Source organism: Xyrauchen texanus, chromosome 23 (genome assembly GCF_025860055.1).
Source record: "Xyrauchen texanus isolate HMW12.3.18 chromosome 23, RBS_HiC_50CHRs, whole genome shotgun sequence".
In the NCBI taxonomy this organism is placed as follows: domain Eukaryota; kingdom Metazoa; phylum Chordata; class Actinopteri; order Cypriniformes; family Catostomidae; genus Xyrauchen; species Xyrauchen texanus.
Window position 1 is genome coordinate 21,111,952 of NC_068298.1, and position 24,906 is coordinate 21,136,857.

The following is a 24,906-nucleotide window of genomic DNA, read 5'->3' on the forward strand; positions in this document are numbered from 1 at the left end:
AAGCAGTGCGTCAAAATATAAATTGGTCAGCTGCACCAAATCTTGATTTATTTAGGCTCTTAGACTTGTAATGTTGATGGTCAGTCAAAGTGGAAATGTCTGGATGTGCATTTGGCAACTTCAGTTTATTTAGATAGGTCAGAAATGCTCTCCTGAATTTTGATCAGTTTATGTACAGTTGGAAAGCAGTACACAAATAAAATGTAAAAACATTGAGGTTCAACTATTTATGAATGTCTGTACAGATCGTTATTTAAGGATTATAGGAATGTGTTATATTGAGAGCACTCAGTCTGAATATTTTGCTCACAAGTTGTTTGAGTTCACAGTTCATAAACATAAAAAAATCAATCAATCAATTAAAAAAAACCTGTACTTTAGGCTACGAGGAAAAATGTGACTGCTTTTAAAATTCAGCATTTCAGCTGTAAAACGTAAGCAAAATGATCAGTTACCTTTGCACATATAAAAAGACAACCAATGTTTATCTAGAAAGGTATCTAGGGTTAACCTCTTTTTCCCCCTACTTCACATGATGTTGGTTTACATTCTGCCACAGGTTACAAGCATCCAGTGCAGTGTTATTGATCGAACTTGAGATGGAGGCACATATTGTGGAATGCTAATTGATATCGGCCTATTAATGATTAAAGTAATTATAACAATGATGGTGTAAATTAGAATTGTTCAAATGACACACTGGACTTCCAAGGAAAATTGACATCATATACTCTGCATTGTGATGCTGGAAAACAAGACAAGCTCTTTTATGCAAGGCTAAAGTCTGATGATGCCACCAACAACACTGTGTTGTCTCAGTGCAGTGAATATTAATAATATGCAAATGCACAGAGGAAAAGCCTTCCCTGTTTCACCCGTATTAGCCATAGTCTCTGTTTTCTGGTTTAATCCATGATGCACCCTGAAGGGTTCTGCCCCAACTTCTGATTAATCATGCCCTCGAACACGCACTTTGCAAAATTTTACTACATTACCCCAATTTTTCCAGATTACAAGCTTATACTTCCACCAACAATAAAGCTAGTTTATGAAGGTCACTTGATTTTGTAGTGTTGCCACCAACACCTTGTTTTTGTTTTGCTTATGTTCCAGATGACAGGTTTGATGGATTAGCCAACTCTTCTCTAAAATTCGAAGAGAGTGACACCCACTCCTTGTCACAGACTCCTAGCAGCAAATGTTTACAAGGACACAAGACACTCAAATACGCAACGACAAATACAGTCTTTTTGACACATGTATAACAGGTCCCCAGACTTGCATCCCAAACCTTTTAATATTGCAAAATCTGAGAGTTTATTATTCAAATGATATTAATTAGAGGTGTAACAGTTCACTCATCTAACGATTCGGTTTGGTAGCTACAGTTTACAATACTTTAAACTAAACCTGAATCAAGTTATTATTATTATTATTATTTTAAAGACATATGCAAAACATTTAAAATTTAGCACTGCTATTAAAAGTTATATATGATCCATCAGGGATGCAGTGACATTAAAAGTCAGCATAGAACAGGGCAATGGTGACACCACATGGAAAAATTAGCTAATAATTAGCTTAGCTGAAAACATGGAATAATGATACTGTACTGCTTACTGCTCCCTGATTACATGAATATAAAATAGTATATATGAAAGCTGTATTTTTCTCAAATAATATTGTCACTTAGCCTACACCTAAATATTATTTTCAAAAATACATATTAAATGGAAGTGCATCTTATCCAGTAAAATAATGACAGACATGACATTTCACATAGCATCATTATACATATTAGATTAATATGGCACTATCATTTATTTCCGCACTCACAATCGCTGATAGTTGTCAGTCACGTCATTTAATGTGAGAAAGCCACGCTGCACTCTACACGCATGTCTTGTGTGTTTCATAACTCAAGGAATAGTTGATATTATCTGCATGTCATCCGAAGATTCAGCCTCTGTTTTCCACCGGTTGCTCACGGGCACGAACCGCGCGACACAAAAGCTGCATTGCACACGTTTGCAAAGCATTCAAAGCTGCTGTCAGTTAATTATGATCTGATGGATGAATTCGCGCCTCGATTGAACTTGTTTATTTAATAGCGCGGCGTCCATTGTGATTAGACATGTTGGTGTTAAGGACGTCGCCATCTTGGCTATTTACTTTAGTCACAGTCACTATGGTTACAGCTGTTAGAATTTGGGCTTGACTTCGATTGTTCGTTCATACACACAATATTTCAAACTACCGCTGTAAACTGTTGTTGAACAGGACATTTCAAGACTCAAGCCTGTAAGTAAATACAGTTGTCAATCCCAAACACTGTGAACGTAGACAAATGTTCTCTTCGCACCAGACGGACAGATCTCTCCCGAATAAAAAGGCGCTCCCGAACCCTGTATTACATTCGCTTACATGGTTTCACTTTTAATTCTTGCAGATTCAACAAGTAATCGCATTTTAGAGCTCATGTACATTGAAGCGATTTCCGTATGGCCTAGTTATGTAGACGTAGGACGTCGCGCTGGATATAGATGCTTGTAAAATAACAATAATAAAAAAACATCCAATCTCCACGAAAAAGTCTGGGTAATAGGTTTCCAATTACAGTTTTATTAGATATGGAGTAGCAACTTAAATGAAAGTAAGTTCATGGGGAAACTAGCATTAGTCGTGTTTGCTAATCACTATTACTGTTGCTCATATTAGGGCACTTGAATCCTTAATTGTTTGTGGTATGGATAAGGACCAGTGAGCAACCACCTATATAAAATACACTAGCACTGACGTGCGGTCTGGGTAGGCAAACTAGGCACTGCCTACCCTGCCAAAATTCAAAAATAAAATGTTTATTAAATAATAAACCTGTATTTGGATTTTTACTTTTTATTCTTGTGATTTATACATGCAATATGTGTGTTATTCCAGCTGTTTAGACGTTATGATGACAAATGTAGCAGTTACGCATAATCAACTAAAAACAAATGGTAGAATAAGCAGTGCTTTTACGGTCCATTCATTGCAGACAAGCGGAAAACCCATGTTGCGCATGCGCACTTCGATCCTGTATTCTTTAACATGTACGGCAAAAAGCACAAATCTGCTGTGCCTTTTGACGTAAATATGTTATGCCCGTAATCATCTCCGTTACGTATCAGACATGGACCAATTAAAATCGAGATATTCCTGGACATTTGCGTAGCTAACGTCATTACACCACAGCTAGCGTACATGCCTAATCCCCGCAAAATTCAAAATGACAGCACCAGCCGTAATCACGGAATTAAGAAATTTTTCCAAGCTCGATTTAATTCCAAATAGGAGTTAATTGCAAGAGGGAGGTCTACGCCAGCCTTAGATGGACTAGTACAGCAAAAGGGCCCAAAAAGTATCCGATCATTTCAAACTGATTGGTATGTAAGAAAAGATTGGCTATGTGGCTGTGCTAACAAGCGGCTGTACTGCTATCCCTGCCTGCTTTTTCCAACCAGTCAGACTGTTTGGACTTCAGCGGGATATTGTGATTTGAACAACCTGCCCGCAGCTTTAACCAAGCATGAAAAGTCGTCAGCTCACATCCAGTGTCAAATTACACTGAAAACCTTTGGAAAATCTCGGATCGACCTTGCACTTGACGAGCAAAGGAAGCTGAATATAACCTACCACAATGAAAAGGTAAAGGAAAACCGAGAGGTTTTGAAGGATCTGATAAATGCATAACGTTCACTGTTTACGCACTTGTGTGTGTGTGTGTGTGTGTGTGCGTGAGTGAGAGAGAGAGAGAGAGAGAGAGAGAGAGTGTACACGATATACATCCTGATTTGTACATTTCTTGATATGCCGCGCTTGTGTGTAACGTTCACTGTTATTACGTATTATTAGCTTAAACAATAAATCAGGTAATCTGGCTTTCATAACTCAGTGCCTAGCCTCTTTAAGACATCACCGCACGTCACTGTACACTAGTATCTATATAAAAGCCACTTAAGACACAGAAAGTGAGTAGCAACACCCTGACAACCACCAGGTTCTTTGCATTGGTGCAGACTTTTGCACAGGTAAGAACCAGTTGTATTTATAGTGCAGCAGCTGCTAGAAATGAACTAGCACTGCTACAAAAATTAAAGCCAAAATTGTAAAAAAACAATCCTGAATCTAGAAATGCTCTTGAAGTTCTACAGCACAATTCTGTCTGAACCCAAGTGCTGAGTCACAAATGTTTAATTTATGTACACTACTCAAATTGACTGTTTGGTGCACGAACCAATGTGAGGAGATAAGAAAATATCAAAGTACAAAGACTCCACCAGTAAAAGGAGTGAACATGGGCTGAAGGGAGAATGGCTTGAAACAGAGGGAAAGACAACACTACTGCTCCCTACATCATTTTAGCCACGAGTTGATGTCCATATCTTCAGCAGAAATGATTTCATGTATATTCAACTTACACCATTTTACGATACATATTTGAGATTTTAAAATCCAAACATCAAAGGCACGTTCCTCTCTAAAATGTTAAGAACAATGTTACTAAAATATCTGATCCATATCAGCAATCTGTTAGACATTTTACCTATATATTAAATGTTATATGTCAATATCTCTTTTATAATATGTTGATGTACAAAATGAAAATACGGGTCAACAATCTTCTACAGAAGATAATGCTCAGACTGGAATTAACAAGACCAGCAAAGGAGGACTTATTTATGGTGATTATCTGCAGGTAACTACACGGTTTGATGTGTATTGTAAATACATTGTTTTCTTTTATTAAACAAAAAGCATACAAATATAAAATTTTGTGTTAATTAGATGATTAATGAGCAATTTTGGAACCAAAATGTACTAGTGATTGACTGTTTGTCCACCCCATGTAATTCTTCCTTAGTTTCAACTTGTATCACAGATTACCATTGGAAATTTGTTATTAATGATGTATTCCATGATTCGTGGGACTTTAATGGGAAATTGTCAATATTATTTGTCCTATTGTGGATGGATATTTGAGCTTGGTTATTTGAGATTTGGTTTGGTTTACTTTCATTGACACATTCATTTAATTTTTGTTATCCCCAGCTGGATACATTTGTGACATCTCAGGTGCTTCAAAGTGAGCTGAAGGGAAACAAGATCCATGACAAACATATGTTCATCGTCACACATCAAGCCACACAAATGCTCAAAACAACCTTTGGGAAAATCAGCCTTAGCCTCTCTTCAAAGAATGCTTCTAAAACACAGCCGGCAAAAAAAGTTAATTTCCCTAAGTTTTAATGCAACCACAAATAGGCAAGACTAAATCAATCACTCATAATGCATAATGTAATGCATGTTATTTATGTTCTTATCAGTTAAACAATTGTGTACTATCAAGTATTCACCAAAGTTGTGACACATTTAAACATTTAAAGTCATTTTATTTTTCAATAGCTATCTAATGTTTAAAAAATGTTTTATTATTGCAGTGATGTTCTTTAGACTTGTATCTCTCTTTAAGGTTTAAGAGTATAATGGCATTGCCCTTTAAGGCCCCTCTTTACATTTACATTTAAGTGTAATCACTTTTTATAATTAACCTGAAGAAATGAAGAACTCTTTATATAGCAGTCTATGAACTGTGGTTGAAAAAATTATTTGGGAGCTGGATGAAATCTTCATCAGTGGGCATGTGAGTTAGGCCAATGGCAATGGATTAAATAGTAAAGGGGGGTGCCAAACCAATGTCATTAGATTCCTATTTGTGTTACGGTGTCATAAACACCTATGCAATTATCTGATGTATGCCCCTTTTTTTCAAGAGGGCTTGGTTTTAATGCCTGTTATATGTTTTTAAAAAAAGAATATATATATATTTGAATATAAAAGTTTAATAAGTCACCAAATAAAAAAATAAGTAAATTTTTTATGAGAATATTACATTTGGCTCTGATGACGGATCAAGCTGATAGTATTCCTAGTCAAGTTCACTTAACTAAAAATGTTATGTAAACCTGCTGTCTTAAAAAGGTACATTTTGCTTTGGTGAAGAAATGCATTGACTTTTTGCTTTGACTCAAGTTTCAATGATTATGTAGTATTATACATGCAGAAGAATTGCAGCAACATGTTTGAATCTAGGAAAAACCCAACCTTTTTAAAGCTGGAATTCCTCAACATCATAAATTAAAGGACCAAGCATTAACAGTCCTACTGAAGGCCTGTCTTTGGACAATAAAATGATCAAGACACTCTAAACACCATAATTCAAAGCAAAAAGGGTCATAGGTCAGCAAGGCCCCTCAGCATGAACTTCTGAACTTCCACACAGAGTTAAAGCAGACTTTTCTTTGAAAGGTTTCCAAAAGACCATCAGATGCACGACTTTGATTTTGTGTAAAATGTTCCTGGATTAACATTAAATATTTTAATATTACAGTATTTTATCGATGTAACCTTCTAAAATGTACAGAATGCATTTAAATCCATGATTTATACAATAACTAGTCTTGCTAGGTAATTCTGACAATTGCTTTGAACTGTGTTAACTTGTATAACTGACCAATTAGTGATTATAGCCTGATGTACCTCTTTAAACTGTGTGTGATGTTTTATACATCATGTATATTCACAAAAGCACGTGGGAAAATGTGTTATGTTCTGATGAAACCAAGGTTGAACTTTTTGGCCATAATTCCAAAAGGTATGTTTCGAGCAAAAACAACACTGCACATCACCCAAAGAACACCATACACACAGTGAAGCATGGTGGTGGCAGCATCCCAGATAGCAATAAGTCGGCGGGCCACTGGCGGTGCTCCGGCGGCAGTAGAAGCGGCAGAATGGCGATATCGCAAACATGTTTGACGGCGCACCGCCGGCGGCAGCCGCTTCAATCCAGAATGAGGCAGTGCAAATTGGCATATCTCTTTGGTATCAAGGAATGTGCAGGATAACAGGTATAATATACATTTTGACATTCAACTTACACATGACAACAAGTGGGAATAAATATAATTAACAGCAGAAAATCTGGCTGTAGAGAACACAGCCAATCAGAATGTCTGGAGAGGTTGGTGACTGCGTGGCGTAGTGGGCTAAGAATCACCGGTTTTCCCCGTCCTCCAGAATGAGGCAGTGCAAATTGGCATATCTTCAGTGATTCCTCGTGCGCCTGTATAAAAGGACAAACCATCCCATATTCATCCAAGGAGCTGCCCTCAAAGCAGGGTCACGAGAGAAATGAAAAAAAAAAAAGGCAATTTCAACAGTGAACAGTGTGGATTGGGTGAGTGTAGTCTGACACTTTTAGCAGGCTTTTTGTCAGTAGCCAGCCTAGGTTTAAGGGGTCGGCTGTGGGTCCCTCTCAGCTGTGCGGCGCCTTTCTCCACCTTCATGTTCACATGCTCCTTTCAGGTAACATGTAACGTTAACCTGGATCGCCTTATCAGTGGCATCCTGGGTTGCCGGGTTCTTCCGGATGGCTCCTGTAGAAAATAAAGATCTGTCATTCCATTTGAATGGCATAAGGTCATACAAATCTACTTAAATATAAAAAAAATATCCAACTTACTTTGAACAATGGTCTTCAGGAACATGTCTCTAAAACATGCTTTATCCCCTACACCAGTCCAGGTTGTATTGATGGAAAGGTGATTAGAGAAGATACTCTGAAGCATTCGCCACACGGTTGTCTTTAGGTCCCTCCCACATTTGAGTGCCAAAAACCGAAGCTGAAAATACAAAAAAACATGTTACAAATTACATTTCTCTGAAGCTTCTCATAAATTTTAAATGTGACAGGCTGTGGATTCAGACTGTAGAATATGCAGTGTACGATCTTAATTGTACTTTTTAGATTACCCTATGGCGTTATAAACGAAATCGGCACACTTACAAATCGTTGCTGGAGCTCTTTATCCTGCCTCAAACTGTTGTCAAGCAACGCCAAATCTTCCTGGGTGTCTAGGGGGGAGTAACAGATCCCCTGGCAGGGATAACTCTCCAACAGACACATTGGCACTGAAATGTTGCAGCATAGCATTTTGTTGTCCATGCTACGCACAACATCGCCAAACTCCAAGACGTTGCAGCATTAGGGTTTGATCTGCACCTACAGGGGTTCCCAGAATAAAAGAATAAAGTAGTCAGTCCTGGTCCTTCAACTACTAAACTATGACATTTATATCTAGGTCTACTACATGTACAGGTGGCCCCAGTGGGAATTAAACCAACAACCACAGGTGTTGTTTGCAAGTTGTACCTGATTGCCCAGTGCGAGCAAACGCCTTCAACATTGTCCCAACTTGCTTCACCTGCTCTTGAAGTGAGCCGCTGTCACCTGGGAAGTAACAATATATTGATTAGCAATACACTAAATATAATAGTAATATAATATAACCACAATTATCATACCAGTAACTTTCCCTGTAATTTCTATCCACAGTACGTTATGCATGGCATACAAGTTCATAATGAAGAACCCTTATGATAACATCAATTTCATTTTTTTTTTTGAAGCAGAATATTTGTTTGTAAAAGGGGAGGAAAAGAAAATAATGAAATATTGGTATACAGATTTTGGTTGATATATCATACTGTACAGTGAAATTTGCTATTGTTGTATCCCTACTCACCTGAAAGACGGATAGATCAGGCAAATCTCCAGTCAGGCCTTTGTAGAGTGTGTGCTCCTGCATATCCACAGGTATTTTAATAAATCTACAATATTCAGCCTTTACCTTACACCCTCGGTTGTTGCTCTACACTTTTATTATATTAAATACTTATTTATATAGCTTGCTCACTGTATAATCATGATAGCCTAATACTTATAACACAAGATTGCATCTTAAACGAACGACTGAGTTGAAAACTTGAATAAGAACGCATTTTACACAGAGGGGACCAGCTAGGGAAACTTACCTGCATACAATAACTGTTTTCATTTGAATAACCTTAGCCGAGACCCCAGGAACATCGGGCTATTAAAGTAACAAGCCTGTAACTGCGGTCTTATCAATTCTAGCTTCACCATACTCTCAAACTGTGAGGTTTAACTGTTTTCCTCATGGACCTGTAACACAATGCCCTGACAGTGACTTCACCTGTGCCCTGATCTTTATTAGAAACTGAGAGGAGAGCAAGTTAATATAATTTATATTACAATTATCACAAAAATGAACAAACAGTCTGCTTTAAAACTAAGAAAAAACAAGCTTCTATACTAACCTTACATAAAAAATGAACACGTGGCGAACTAGCTTAGCCGCTATCTGCCGGCACACCACATTAGATTAAAATACTTACCCTTGTAGTTGTGCAGATAACTCGATATGTAGAGTTTAAAGCCCTTGTCCCTCTTGCTTGTCGGAGCAGGGGACCAGGCATCAACAATGCGATGAACATCGCTGACGCGTATTTTCGGAAGATTCTGGAGACATCGAGTAAAAACAGACATTCTGGGCGACGCGCAAGTAAACCGGAAACAGATATGACAACAGCGGAACTTAACAGTTCCAATAGTATCCAGCTGCAGACCCGCAGCACCACCAGTTTCAGAACCCCAGTTTCAGAACCCCAGCGCCAGAACCTGAAGTGAGGGGCGGAGCTTACGTTCTAAACCAAGTAGCGCCACCTAACGTTTAGGAGAGTAGGCTACACCACCAGTTTCAGAACCCCAGCGCCAGAACCTGAAGTGAGGGGCGGAGCTTACGTTCGAAACCGAGTAGCGCCACCTAACGTTTTGGAGAGTACTTTGCTTTTATTACAAACGAAACATCATACTTTATACGTATGTTATAATGATTCTTTAAGGTACAGTACAATAAGCATTTTAAAACATTGATCTTGTGTAATATAATTGTATATATTTATCCGTTTCATTGTATTATGAGAGTTACTTCCTGATCATGATGGTGAAAAAAATGCTTGAAACTTATGGGCATTTTATATAAAATACACTTTATTTCACAAGAACATGTGCAGCATGCATTTTTCTTTATGTAAAATAAAACATGTCAAAAAACTAAAAAGAGAGAAAATTCAGCATAATTTTAAAAGAAACAATAAAAATATATACAACAAATGACCAATTCACCCCTAGGCCCATTTTATCATGACAATCCTGTATAAATTAAACTTAAAATGTATCAAATGAGGAATTCACTCTCAGGCCCATTTTGTCCTTACATTCTTGCTAAAATAACTCCATGTCATCCCTGAACACAAAATGAAATAGAAAGGGCTCTCTGGAAGCTTCTGACTGTTCCAGGAGATTGTTGCGGGCCTTTTCCTTGTGGTCTTCATTCATTCGAAATGTCTCTACAAGAGATGAAAGCACCACACAATAATCTCAACGTAAAAAAAAAAAAACTCAACTATAAGGTAACATTGACTCACAAACAATGCATATAACAGAGGAACGTGGAACAAACACTTTAACACCTTCACAAGATGTCTTCAAAACGTCACCGCAAGGCTCATTTACAACACGCAAAAATGTATCGAACCATCCGTAGAATTTTTTTTTTAATACAGTAAAGTATGACAACATATTCAAGCTTCATTAAGATGATAAAGTTATGCACAAATTAAATATTTAGCAGATAAACGCTGAACTTAATATATGCGATAATTTTTCACAACATGATGTCAAAAACGTTACACAACTCACCATGCTCTCCGCCATGCTTGTCTCATTGTCAATAACTCCGCCCCTCACTTCAGGTTCTGGCGCTGGGGTTCTGAAACTGGGGTTCTGAAACTGGTGGTGCTGCGGGTCTGCAGCTGGATATGTCTCCACAGTTCAGTCTTTGTAATGTGTTTTAGCAATACATTTTTAACATTTATAATGCGTTTAGATTTTTTTTTATTGCCTTTACAGGGACTTTAACACTTTCTTAAACATTTGTACAGGTCATAATTGCAAAACCTGTAAAAGGTAAAATAACAAAAAAAAAAAAAATCGAGGTTGGAAAAAATGTAGACATAAACGAAATTTCTGCGCAACTGTGAAACCAGAGGATAATTTCGCTTTTTCACTGAGTTTATCTTTCACGTCAAAACAGGGATTTTCATGTTTATGACAGATATCACCATGGTTGCAAATTAATAAAAAAAATTAAAGTATACCCGAGATTTTGGCCATGTTGCAGATGTCTTTCACTGTTCACTGATAGTCAGGCATTGGTGAAAAGTCTACCATACCATGAATTAAATATCTATTTTAAAACCTAATCAGAATCATAAAGATATTTATTGCCAAGTAAGTTTTACAAAAGGAATTATTTTTGGTTTATTGGTGCATGTCTCAAATGCGCAGCAATCAAAGAAATGTAAACAAGTTTCAAGTGCATAAAGTAATTCAATAAATTTTACATATATTACTGTATAATCGCTTCAGAGTTTCAAAGTAATTTAAATGTCATTTCCTAAACCTTACCTTATCATGGAATCAAGAGTCAAGACTCTGTTATAAACCCTAATGGCTTTGGAGCAAAAAATAATAATAGCCAACATGGCTGGTCGATTTTGAGAGTAGAAATCCTTGTATTTCAAAGCGGCTTGCCGCCAGCCGCCCGCGGTCGATCAGCCCGAGGCAACCGCCAGAGAAAATCTCGCAAGAAATGGGAGTGACGAATTCGGCGGCAAACGTTTCATCCCCGCCAGTGGGACGCACCTATAGCCGACAGCTTAGGGACGGCGGCAAAAAGAAATGGGAGTGACGAATTCGGCGGCAAACGTTTCATCCCCGCCAATGGGACGCACATATAGCCGACAGCTTAGGGACGGCGGCAAAAAGAAGCCGTGTGGATATTTTTTGCTATCTGGGATCATGCTTTGGGGCTGTTTTTCTTCAGCTGGAACCAGGGCCTTAGTCGAGGTGGAGGGAATTATGAACAGTTCCAAATACCAGGCAATTTATGCACAAAACCTTCAGGCGTCTGTTAGAAAGCTGAAGAATCCACAAAAGCATGGTTTCACCAGAAGAAGATTAACGTTTTGGAATGGCCCAGCCAGAGCCCAGACCTGAATCCAATTGATCATCTGTGGGGTGATCTGAAGAGGGCTGTGCACAAGAGATGTCCTCGCAATCTGACAGATTTGGAGCGCTTTTGCAAAGAAGAGTGGGCAAATATTGCCACGTCAAGATGTGCCATGCTAATAGACTCCTACTCAAAAAGACTGAGTGCTGTAATAAAATCAAAAGGTGCTTCAACAAAGTATTAGTTTAAGGGTGTGCACACTTATGCAACCAGGTTATTGTGAGTTTTTTTTCCCTCAAAGATTTCAGTTTGTTTTTCAATTGAATTGTTCACATTAAAGGTGGAAAAAGTTCTGACATGACTTGTCTTTGTCTCATTCTTTTACATCACAATAACCTGGCATTTTAACAGGGGTGTGTAGACTTTTTATATCCACTGTACACAGACATGGGTAACAAGAAAACAACTCAAACCAATCACAAGACTGAACTAATAAACAAGATAACAAGACAATGACCATGAACCAGTGACATAACAGAATTAATATCAAGACTATAACCAATGGGAACAGGTCACATGAACATAACATGAAACAGGAACAGGAACTAAACTTTCAAAATAAAGACATGAAAAACAAAAACAAAAACAAACACACACAACCCAGACACAAATACACAGTACAACTACAACCTTTGAGTGTCTTGCAAAGCATCATCAAAATAAAAATTTGAGCTCTAAACATCACCACACAACCATTTACTAACAGTGACAACAAAGACAACAACAGAACAGATAAAGTCTGCAAACAGCAAAAAATATGCCAATTACACCATCCATACTAATGTATTCATGCTGCAATATAAGCTAGTTGGGACAATATTTAGGGTGAAATGTATTTATTTTATCAACATATTTGTGCTGTTCAGTATCACCTCACTGTTTTTCACTGAAATACAATACCGTTTAAAAATTTGGAATCTAAATATGTATAGATTAATCTAGTTTAATCTAAAACAGTAAAAAAAGACTGTGTTTCACAGGGAAAAGCCACTTCTGTTACTGGCAAAGAAGAAGAAAAGGGCAAAAGAACAAAACATTTATAATAAACGAATAGAAAAGAGTATTGTGGATGGATAGATGAATCTAAGTTTGATTTGTTGATTTGTTGTAAGAACAGTTTGATTGTAATGCCCTTTAGAAACAATCTACAAGTCAGTCACATCTTGATTGACAAGCATGGAATGAAACTTGAATATACTAAACTGACAGCAATAAATCTTAAGATTATTGCCACAAGTGGTGGAATCTCTTTTGAAGAACAAAGCATTTAAATGAAATAGTAAGTCATTTGTAACCTTATAAATGCTGTTACTGTATATTTTGACCAATTGAACACATCCTTGGTTAATAAAACCTCAATTTATTTCAAAAACATACAACTTGATTCAAAACTTTTTAGTGGTTGTGTATAATCCAGGGTTTTAACATTTTATGTGATGCATGTATATCCATAGCATCAAATTTACATCTACACACAGTGCATCCGGAAAGTATTCACAGCGCTTCACTTTTTTTCACATTTTGTAATGTTACAGCCTTATTCCAAAATGGATAAAATTCATTATTTTCCTCAAAATTCTACAAACAATACCCCATAATGACAACGTGAAAGAAGTTTGTTTGAAATCGTCGCAAATTTATTAAAAATAAAAATCACATGTCCATAAGTATTCACAGCTTTGCTCAATAGTTTGTTGAAGCACCTTTGGCACCAATTATAGCCTCAAGTCTTTTTGAGTATGATGCTACAAGTTTGGTACACCTATTTTTGGGCAGTTTCTCCCATTCTTATTTACAGGACCTCTCAAGCTCTATCAGGTTGGATGAGGAGCGTCGGTGCACAGCCATTTTCAGATCTCTCCAGAGATGTTCAATCGGGTTCAAGTCTGGGCTCTGGCTGGGCAACTCAAGAACATTCACAGAGTTGTCCCGTAGCCTCTCCTTTGTTATCTTGGCTGTGTGCTTAGTGTCGTTGTCCTGTTGGAAATGAACCTTCGCTACAGTCTGCGGTCCAGAGCGCTCTGGAGCAGGTTTTCATCAAGGATGTCTCTGTACATTGCCACATTCATCTTTCCCTCGATCCTGACTAGTCTCCCAGTTCCTGCCGCTGAAAAACATCCCCACAACATGATGCTGCCATCACCATGCTTCACTGTAGGGATGGTATTGGCCAGGTGATGAGTGGTGCCTGGTTTCCTCCAGACATGACACTTGCCATTCAGGCCAAAGAGATCAATATTTGTTTCATCAGATCAGATAATTTTGTTTCTCATGGTCTGAGAGTCCTTTAGTTGCCTTTTGGCAAACTCCAAGCAGGCTGTCATGTGCCTTTTACTGAGGAGTGGCTTCCGTCTGCCAATCTACCATACAGGCCTGATTGGTGGAGTGGTGCAGAGATGGTTGTTCTTCTGGAAGGTTCTACTCTCTCCACAGAGAAACGCTGGAGCGCTGTCAGAGTGACCATCGGGTTCTCGGTCACATCCCTGACTAAGGCCCTTCTCCCCCGATTGCTCAATTTGGCCGGGTGGCAAGCTCTAGGAAGAGTCCTGGTGCTTCCAAACTTATTCCATTTACGGATGATGGAGGCCACTGTGCTCATTGGGACCTTTAATGCTGCAGAATTTTTTCTGTACCCTTCCCCAGATCTGTGCCTTGACACAATCCTATCTAGGAGGTACAGACATTTCCTTGGACTTCATGGCTTGGTTTGTGCTCTGACATGCACTGTAAACTGTGGGACCTTATATAGACAGGTGTGTGCCTCTCCAATCAATTGAATTTACCACAGGTTGACTCCAATCAAGTTGTAGAAACACCTCAAGGATGATCAGTGGAAACAGGATGCACCAGAGCTCAATTTTGAGTGTCATGGCAAAGGCTGTGAATACTTATGTACATGTGATTTCGTTTTTATTTTTAATACATTTGCAAAGAATTAAAACAAACTTCTTTCACATTGTCATTATGGGGTATTGTTTGTAGAATCTTGAGGAAAATAATTAATTTAATCCATTTTGGAATAAGTAACTTAACAAAATGTGGAAAAAGTGAAGCACTATGAATACTTTCCGGATGCAATGTATGTGAGAAAATTAGGTTCACTAGTTATAGGTGTGGGCATTTTTAGACGATGATGAAAAGCAAAAATTACAATCCAAACTATATAGTGTATATGTACTACTCTTTGTAACACATTCTCACACCCCAACTCGTCACATACGGACGCTCGGGCAGGACCCCTTGGCGTCGCTTATCGACGCGCCGGGTGTACCTTTGGCGTCGTTTTACGACGCGTCCGGTTTCGAAACATAAAAAACCGGTTGGAGGGCCATTGTAGCGTATTCCTTGTGATTTTTATTGATCGCGGTCTCGACTCTCGACTCGTTCGCGGCGTGAGCTTACCCGAGATGTGACATTTCATCGCCGCACGCTCCGGTTCGGAGATATGTAGAACGTGACGTGTCCGCTGTTCTCTTACGAGAGGTTCTCTCGTATTGCATAAGCTAGCTTACGCTACGGGAAAGATTAATCTTTTCTGAGATATTGAAGCCAAAAAATTATCCTTAATTTTGTATCATTTGTCAACGCAGTGCAGCAACTGCAGACCTTGAGCGGGCTAGCTAGCGAGCTCATTGGTTGCTCTGCGGCAACTGCTGCAGCCTATAGACGAACTTGGGCGAACTCGCGTCCAATGAGAGGCGTCCTGCGCTACTGCATCAAAGCCCGCCAAAATGGGCGTGGCTAGAGTGCATATAAGTGTAGTTCGTAGGCTGGAACCCTGATTTTCATCTCTTCAGCGAAGCTCTTCGCATCTCTGAACTGGAAGCCGCGTCGCCGTTCGAAGGGCATCTAGCAAGCTTGGACAGCGCTCGAAGAAGCCGGCCGTCTTCGCCACCTTCAGCCATTCTGCGAGCTACGCCATCCGGCGACGTATCCTTTTTTAGAGCAAGCTAAGTTCCTCAGCGAACTTCACAAAAAGAGTATCGAGCGTCTTTTTAAAGATGCCTCACACTTCCTGCGGCTCATGCCGCGCTCCTCTCAGCACCGGAGACCGCCACCTCATCTGCGCTCTCTGCCTGGGACGGGAACATGAAGAGCTCGCCCTCGCTGACGGCGGATGCGACCTCTGCGAGGAGCTTCCGATGTTGACCCTGCGGGCTCGACTCGAAGCATGCAAAACCGAAGCCACCGCGCGCCTTTCGTTTCGCCGCGCAATAAGAAGTGCCGCTCCCAAAGGCTGCCGGAACCGGTGTTAGAAGCGACTGCCTCGCCGGAGCCTCTCCCTCGAGTCTCGCTTTCACCCTCCCTGCCCCCCCCGGGATGCGCAGTTGCCGCCGAGCGGCCACACTGCTGCCATCTGGGATGACGAGGCGGAGGATAAGGGTTGCTGTTCCATCATGGCTTCGGACAGCGAGGAGTGGTCAGGCTCCCAAGCCTCCTCCTCGGCCCAGGAATCCAGAGGAGTCGGTAGCAGCACACCTTTGCCCGCCCTCCGCGAGATGGCGGTCTAAACCGGTGCTCCCGTCTAGGCCTGCAGAACTACTTCCGCCTGTGTTGGCCGCGCCTATGCCGCCGCCGGCCAAGCCGCATCTGCTCTGCATTCCATGGCCGTCTTACAGATCCTCCAAGCGGACCTCCTTCGAGAATGGGATGAGAAAGGCGGACACCCAGAGGCTGTTTCAGATCTAAGGAGCGCGACGGACAACGCGCCGCTCTCTCCGTCCGGTCTCTTCGGTTCCGCGGTGAGTGGCATTGTTGACCGTTTCACGGAAGTCCAGAAAGCCACCCAAGCCATGAATCTCTTCCTGCCTCGTCGCGCTTAGCTCCTCTGCAGGCCGCCCACGTGACCAGCCTCCTGCACGAGCCTCTTCACAGCGCCCAACTCAGCAAAGCCAGACTTTTCCCTAGGTCGCGCTCAGACAGCCGCCGCAGACCGCCGCCCCCCCGAAGGCCTCAGTCTAAGATTGCGTTGAAACGTGAGCAACCGAAGTCCTCCTAGCTTTGTTGAGAAAACGACGGCTCAGTCCCGCCGCAGCCGGACAGCCGTCAAAGCTTCGCCCTCTGTCAGTCCCCTTCTCTCAGGCTACTGCAGTGGTGGATTCAGCAGCCAACAAGCCGGTGATACTGCCCGCTTGCCTGCACTCAAACGCCATTTTCACGGCAACCCAAAGAAATCTTGTAAAGAGCAAACATGCCTTATGTGTAGAAAATGTGCCCATAATCCAGTGTTCACCCCTACACACAAGCATTACACTTCCCATGTTCCTATCAGAGCCCATTCACATAAAGCGGACACAGCCCGCTCAAGTGTTAAAGTCAATAAACGCGCCCACGAATCCGTGCGCGCGCCCCTTCTCTGGCCGCTCTGTCACACGACCAGCCTTGTGTAGAAAATGTGCCCACAATCCAGTGTTCACCTCTACACACAAGCATTACACTTCCCGTGTCCTGATCAGAGCCCACTCACATAAAGCGGACACAGCCCGCTCGAGTGTTAGAGTCAACAAACGTGCTCACGAATACGTGCGCGCGCCCATTCTCTGCCCGCTCTGTCACACGGCCAGCAAACACTTCTCTGTATGTAAGTCCCGTGCCCGTGACTATGCTCGCAAGCATCACTTAACAGATGTGACTCTTTCCCCATTCACCTCAATCGGGAAGTCACTCACAGAACAGCCTGTCCCTGCTGTCTGCGAGCAGTCATGCATAAGCACAGTAAGCGTGCTCACACATTCTGTTCAGCTGCTGTGTGCGGCAATCAGGGCGATTTGGCCATTCACCCTCTAGCGTTACGCTTCAAAGAGTGGGAAGCTATCCCAGGATATCCAAATGGGTGTTAAGCACAATAAAACAGGGCTATTTGCTACAGTTCGATCGCCGCCCTCCCGCTTCAGAGCGTGCTCGAAACTATTATGAACACGGAAGCAGCCTGCATGCTTCGCTCAGAAATAGCAAACCTTCTGTGCAAAAGGGCCATAGAGAAAGTGCCGCCTCGCTGAGCTGAGTCGGGTTTTACAGCCGTTATTTTCTTGTTCCCAAGAAAGACGGCGGCCTCAGACCAATATTAGATCTCAGGGTTTTGAACAAGGTGCTTGCAAAAGACCGCTCAAAATGCTTACAATCAGGAAACTCCTCGCGCATACGCGCCAGGGGACTGGTTTATCTCTCTCGATCTGAAAGATGCCTATTTTCAGATTCAGATAAATCCCCGTCACAGGCCATTCTTGAGATTCGCCTCGACGGCCAGGTTTATCAATACACCGTCCTTCCGTTCGGCCTGTCTTTAGCACCTCGTACTTTCACGAAGTGCATGGATGCGGCGCCGCACCCCTGCGGAGTCAGGACTTGCGAATTCTGAACTATTTGGACGACTGGCTGATTATGGCACAGTCACATACGGAGCTTCTGTCTCACAGAACAGTTCTCCTCAGCCATCTGAACAGTTTGGGTCTTGAAGTCAATTGGACCAAGAGCTCACTACAGCCCAGTCAGGCAATTTCCTTCCTTGGAATAGAACTAGACTCCGTGGCAATGACGGCTCGCTTATCTACACAGCGCGTGTTCAGCGACTAGCCGCGTCCTTTCAGATGAACAGCCTCACGCCTCTGAAAAAATTTCAGAGAGTGCTAGGTTACATGGCCTCAGCCGCAGCAGTACTTCAGCTGGGTTTACTGCGCATGCGCCCGCTTCAGCATTGGCTAAACACCTGCGCGTCTCGCCGGGCTTGGGCCACAGGCCGCCAGCCGATCAAGGTGACTCAGACCTGTATTTCAGCTTTGTTGAGAAAACGACGGCTCAGTCCCGCCGCAGCCGGACAGCCGTCAAAGCTTCGCCCTCTGTCAGTCCCCTTCTCTCAGGCTACTGCAGTGGTGGATTCAGCAGCCAACAAGCCGGTGATACTGCCCGCTTGCCTGCACTCAAACGCCATTTTCACGGCAACCCAAAGAAATCTTGTAAAGAGCAAACATGCCTTATGTGTAGAAAATGTGCCCATAATCCAGTGTTCACCCCTACACACAAGCATTACACTTCCCATGTTCCTATCAGAGCCCATTCACATAAAGCGGACACAGCCCGCTCGAGTGTTAAAGTCAATAAACGCGCCCACGAATCCGTGCTAGCGCCCTTCTCTGGCCGCTCTGTCACACGACCAGCCTTGTGTAGAAAATGTGCCCACAATCCAGTGTTCACCTCTACACACAAGCATTACACTTCCCGTGTCCTGATCAGAGCCCACTCACATAAAGCGGACACAGCCCGCTCGAGTGTTAGAGTCAACAAACGTGCTCACGAATACGTGCGCGCGCCCATTCTCTGCCCGCTCTGTCACACGGCCAGCAAACACTTCTCTGTATGTAAGTCCCGTGCCCGTGACTATGCTCGCGCATCACTTAACAGATGTGACTCTTTCCCCATTCACCTCAATCGGGAAGTCACTCACAGAACAGCTTGTCCCTGCTGTCTGCGAGCAGTCATGCATAAGCACAGTAAGCGTGCTCACACATTCTGTTCAGCGCGCTGTGTGCGGCAATCAGGGCGATTTGGCCATTCACCCTCTAGCGTTACGCTTCAAAGAGTGGGAAGCTATCCCAGGATATCCAAATGGGTGTTAAGCACAATAAAACAGGGCTATTTGCTACAGTTCGATCACCGCCCTCCCCGCTTCAGAGCGCGGCTCGAAACTATTGTGAACACGGAAGCAGCCTGCATGCTTCGTTCAGAAATAGCAAACCTTCTGTGCAAAAGGGCCATAGAGAAAGTGCCGCCTTCGCTGAGCGAGTCGGGGTTTTACAGCCGTTATTTTCTTGTTCCCAAGAAAGACGGCGGCCTCAGACCAATATTAGATCTCAGGGTTTTGAACAAGGTGCTTGCAAAAAGACCGCTCAAAATGCTTACAATCAGGAAACTCCTCGCGCATACGCGCCAGGGGACTGGTTTATCTCTCTCGATCTGAAAGATGCCTATTTTCAGATTCAGATAAATCCCCGTCACAGGCCATTCTTGAGATTCGCCTCGACGGCCAGGTTTATCAATACACCGTCCTTCCGTTCGGCCTGTCTTTAGCACCTCGTACTTTCACGAAGTGCATGGATGCGGCGCCGCACCCCTGCGGAGTCAGGACTTGCGAATTCTGAACTATTTGGACGACTGGCTGATTATGGCACAGTCACATACGGAGCTTCTGTCTCACAGAACAGTTCTCCTCAGCCATCTGAACAGTTTGGGTCTTGAAGTCAATTGGACCAAGAGCTCACTACAGCCCAGTCAGGCAATTTCCTTCCTTGGAATAGAACTAGACTCCGTGGCAATGACGGCTCGCTTATCTACACAGCGCGTGTTCAGCGACTAGCCGCGTCCTTTCAGATGAACAGCCTCACGCCTCTGAAAAAATTTCAGAGAGTGCTAGGTTACATGGCCTCAGCCGCAGCAGTACTTCAGCTGGGTTTACTGCGCATGCGCCCGCTTCAGCATTGGCTAAACACCTGCGCGTCTCGCCGGGCTTGGGCCACAGGCCGCCAGCCGATCAAGGTGACTCAGACCTGTATTTCAGCTCTGCAGCCCTGGACAGTGGCCGAATGGTATCAGCGGGGAGTGACGATGGGAGCTGTATCTCGCCGAAAGTCATCTCGACAGACGCGCCCAACACGGGTTGGGGCGCGGTCTGCGAGGGCTCTCCGCTTTTTTTTTTTTGGCCTATGGTCAGTTCAGGAAAAGCTCCTTCACATAAATTGTCTGGAAATGATAGCGGTCGAGTAGCACGCTTGGCGCTTTCTCCGGTCATTCAGGGTCACCACGCCCTGGTTCGCTCGGACAACAGATCTGTGGTATCCTACCTAAACCGCCAGGGCGGTGTCAGATCCAGGAACCTCTTCCATCTGACCTAAACGCATACTGAGTTGGTCCCAGTGCCACCTGCGCCGCTGAGGGCGACGCGACGTGCCAGGCCACCTGAACGACGGCCCAGACAGACTGTCCAGAGACAATATTCCCCAGGGAATGGTCCCTGCACGCTCAAACAGTCCAGAAGTTATGGCGCATATTCGGCAGAGCAGAGATAGACCTCTCTGCGTCAGAAGAGAACTCTCACTGCCCAATATTTTTCTCGAAAAGCGAGGATGCGCTGGCCCAGGACTGGCCCAACCGCCCGCTTTACGCCTTCCCTCCCGTCTCGCTATTGCCACAGGTAATGCAGAGGATCAGGGAAACGCGTCACTCTGTGCTCCTCATAGCCCCGTGTTGGGAGAATCAGACATGGTTCCCGAAGCTTACGCAGCTGTCACTGACAGCGCCGTGGCCCATCCCAGTGAGAGCAGATCTCCTCTCTCAAGCTCGCGGCACGATCTGTTATCCCCACCCAGAGCGCTGGGCGCTGCACGCGTGGGTGATCAACGACTACCCATCACTCTGCCAGAAGGGGTAATAAACACCATCATACACGCTAGAGCCCCTTCCATGAGAAGACTCTATGCGTCAAAATGGTCTGTGTTTTCAAAATGGTGCACCGACAGAGACCTGGACCCACGGACATGTGGGGTGTCGTCGCTGCTCGTGTTTTTACAAAGAGCTGCTGGATAAGGGCAGATCCCCATCCATGCTCAAAGTGTATGTGGCGGCCGTCGCGGCGTTCGCTGAACCCCTGCACGGCCAGTCACTGGGAAAAAACGAGCTGGTCATCCGCTTCCTCAGGGAGCTAGAAGGATGAACTCCCGCGCCTCCATCGGTTCCTATCTGGGATCTTTCTATAGTTCTCGAAACTATGAAAGCCCCCCCTTTCGAACCGCTTCAATCCGTGGATTTGAAATACCTTTCACTCAAAACCGTTTTTCTGACTGCCCTGTCATCAGTCAAACATGCGGGAAACCTTCACACGCTGTCTGTCAGCGCTGCGTGTCTTGAGTTTGGACCAAGTGACTCCAAGGTCATTTTAAAGCCTAGACACGGCTATGTTCCCAAGGTGATCGGTACTCCTTTCAGAGCACAGGTCATTTCCTATCGGCGCTGCCAGCATCCGATAGCGAACGCGACGCCAATCTCCTTTGCCCAGTCAGAGCACTGAGATTGTATACTGCGCGCTCCGCCTCTTTCAGACGCTCTGAGCAGCTTTTCGTTTCGTTTGGAGGGCGCACCAAAGGTCTCGCCGCCTCGAAACAGACACTGTCTATATGGATAGTGGACGCTATTGCTGCCGCATACGCGTCAAAAGACCTGCCATGCCCGTTGGGCATTAGGGCTCACTCCACTAGAGGCATGGCCTCATCGCGAGCATGGTCCAGCGGGATTTCCATTCACGACATATGTGTGGCAGCAGGCTGGGCTTCCCCCTCCACCTTTGTCAGATTTTACAATCTGGAAGTGCCCGCCCTGCAGGCAAAACTACTAGCGGTTTAATACGCTACAGCTCCCCTGGTGAGCTGCACTGATGGGACTCATTCCACACAGACCGGCACCGCCGCTCTGTCGTTCCCTTCCCACAATGTGCTTATGTATTACACACACACACTGGCCCGCACTCTTGCCGGCCAAATATTATTTCCCCACTCACAAGGGCTCCCCCGGGTCCCCCCACCCCCGGGGCTCATGCAGTGGATGCTTGGCGTAGCCGGCCGTGCTCGCGCCACGAGCGACTTTCGCTTCATTCAATGAAAACCAGGGTTCCAGCCTACGAACTACGCTTATATGCACTCTAGCCACGCCCATTTTGGCAGGCTTTGATGCAGTAAGCGCGCGGACGCCTCTCATTGGACGCGAGTTCGCCAAGTTCGTCTATAGGCTGCAGCAGTTGCCGCAGAGCAACCAATGAGCTCGCTAGCTAGCCCGCTCAAGGTCTGCAGTTACTGCACTGCGTTGACAAATGATACAAAATTAAGGATAATTTTTTGGCTTCAATATCTCAGAAAAGATGAATCTTTCCCGTAGCGTAAGCTAGCTTATGCAATACTCGTTCCCTCGTCTAGAGAGAACCGAGGTTACGTTAGGTAACCGATTCGTTTTAAACATCAAAAAACAGTTGGAGGGCCATTGCAGCCTATTCCTTTTGATTGTTATTTATCGCGGTCTCGACTGTCCACCCGTTCGCTCTAGTTTAAGATATTTCCACTTCGGTGACATAATAAAGGTATCTAAATGTTCTACATATTTCCACATGTCCGTGATGAGAGAAACATGCTCAAAGACAACATTCGCATCAACAGGATTCTGATTATATTTAGACTACTACTGGTCCAGTTTCCTTTTCTAGAAACCATGACTGGCTTAAACTTCTTTGACTTTAGGTAAAATGTATTTAATTGTCATTATTGCAGATACAAAACAATGCCCCTTTACGAATCGATTACTGCAAACAAGTATTCTATTTCCTAGTTAACAGCATTTCTTGGACAAGAGTGATATTGGAAACTTTAACTACCTCTCAAGAGACGAGGGTTAGCAAACTCAGTAAATAAAATGTGATGGTACTAAAATGTTAAATCAATGGCAATGGCAGTGTTTAGCTTAATTGTATTTAGCTCAATTGATCTGTGTGCTTTTGCGCATAGGGACTATCTCTTGCCAGCCTCAGGTTTCCAGAGTCTGCAGTTTTGACTGTTGGAAAACAAGATTGGGGAGAGTTCCCTACAAATGAAGGCATTACCGGGACAATTTCTGTGACCAGGAAAGTGAGCTGCTTCTTCACTCTAGTGAGCTGCACACTAGAGCCCACTCTACTTCAGTTAGTGAAGGTATAAGGCATCTACAACAGAGGAAAATAAACAACATTTCTGCAATAAGTAATGCTGAAGAGACATTATAGCAGTCCAGTCAAGAATACCACACATTGCATTTATGAATTTGACAGAAGACAGCATCTTAGTGTGCATTTATTATACACAATAACTATTTGAACTTACCAGACTTCTTTGCAGGTTATTGGTATTCATAGAGGAAAAAGTTAAAAGCACAACCATTTTTAACATCAGGTCAGGATCAAACGACTGATTAACATTTTCATCCTGAATCAATATTTTTTTTAGCAATGGTAAGAGATAACTCCAGGCTTGGAGGAAGATGGCTTTAACTTCTGGTGGAAACTGCAAAAAAATATTTTTGAAGGGCTCAGAAAAGACAAAGAAAACATAGAGGTTTGTTGGATACCTTCATAATTATACACATTTTCAAATGTTGTAAATCAATGAACAACTAATTCCAGAGAATTTATGTTTGCCTAACAGCAAAAACCAGACTCAGAGATGAAAGAAGAGATTATGGCAGAGTTCATTAAGCAGAGAGATATTTTCTCTTTGATGAGAAGAGACATGATCACTTACTAAGTACAGGTGAGCAAATCTCTTGAGACTCTGCAGATAAACAGTACATCAAGTGATTTTAGCTGTTACAAAAAATAACAGCTATATGTTGTTCTTTCTGTACAGGTCAGGTGAAGCTGTCCTATAAGGCACTACAGGGAGCCCTGATGATCAACTTTTACAGGTAATTCTGCTGTTTTACACAAAACTCCACTGTCAGGTAGGCCAAGTAATCCGGGACAAACAGTTTTATACAGAAGCACTCTGCATGCTTTGGCTTAAGGCATCTCTGTTATAATTATCCAAATAAAACACAATGCTTCAGACAATGTCTGAAATGTACAGCACTATGTAAAAAAAAGTTCCTGACAAGTCTTATTCAGTCTTAGGTTTGACAACGAGTGTCTTGTTTCAGTGATCGTTACAAGTTGTTTGTGAATCTGTTTAACCTGGCCGAGGGAACGGGTTAAGCTGAACCCAAATGAGCACAGCTTTCTGTACACCGCTGAATGCTGTGACAGCTCCTACTGCAGTAGTGACGACTCAGACTAAACAGGGATGAAGAAATTGATGGGCAAGTGGTTTGC

At 43.0% G+C, this 24,906-nt stretch overlaps 1 pseudogene; it reads left to right on the forward strand.

Annotated features, from left to right (window-relative positions):
* Window positions 1-1,113: 1,113 nt before the first annotated feature.
* Window positions 1,114-24,789, forward strand: LOC127663457 (tryptophan 2,3-dioxygenase A-like; annotated as a pseudogene).
* Window positions 24,790-24,906: the final 117 nt, after the last annotated feature.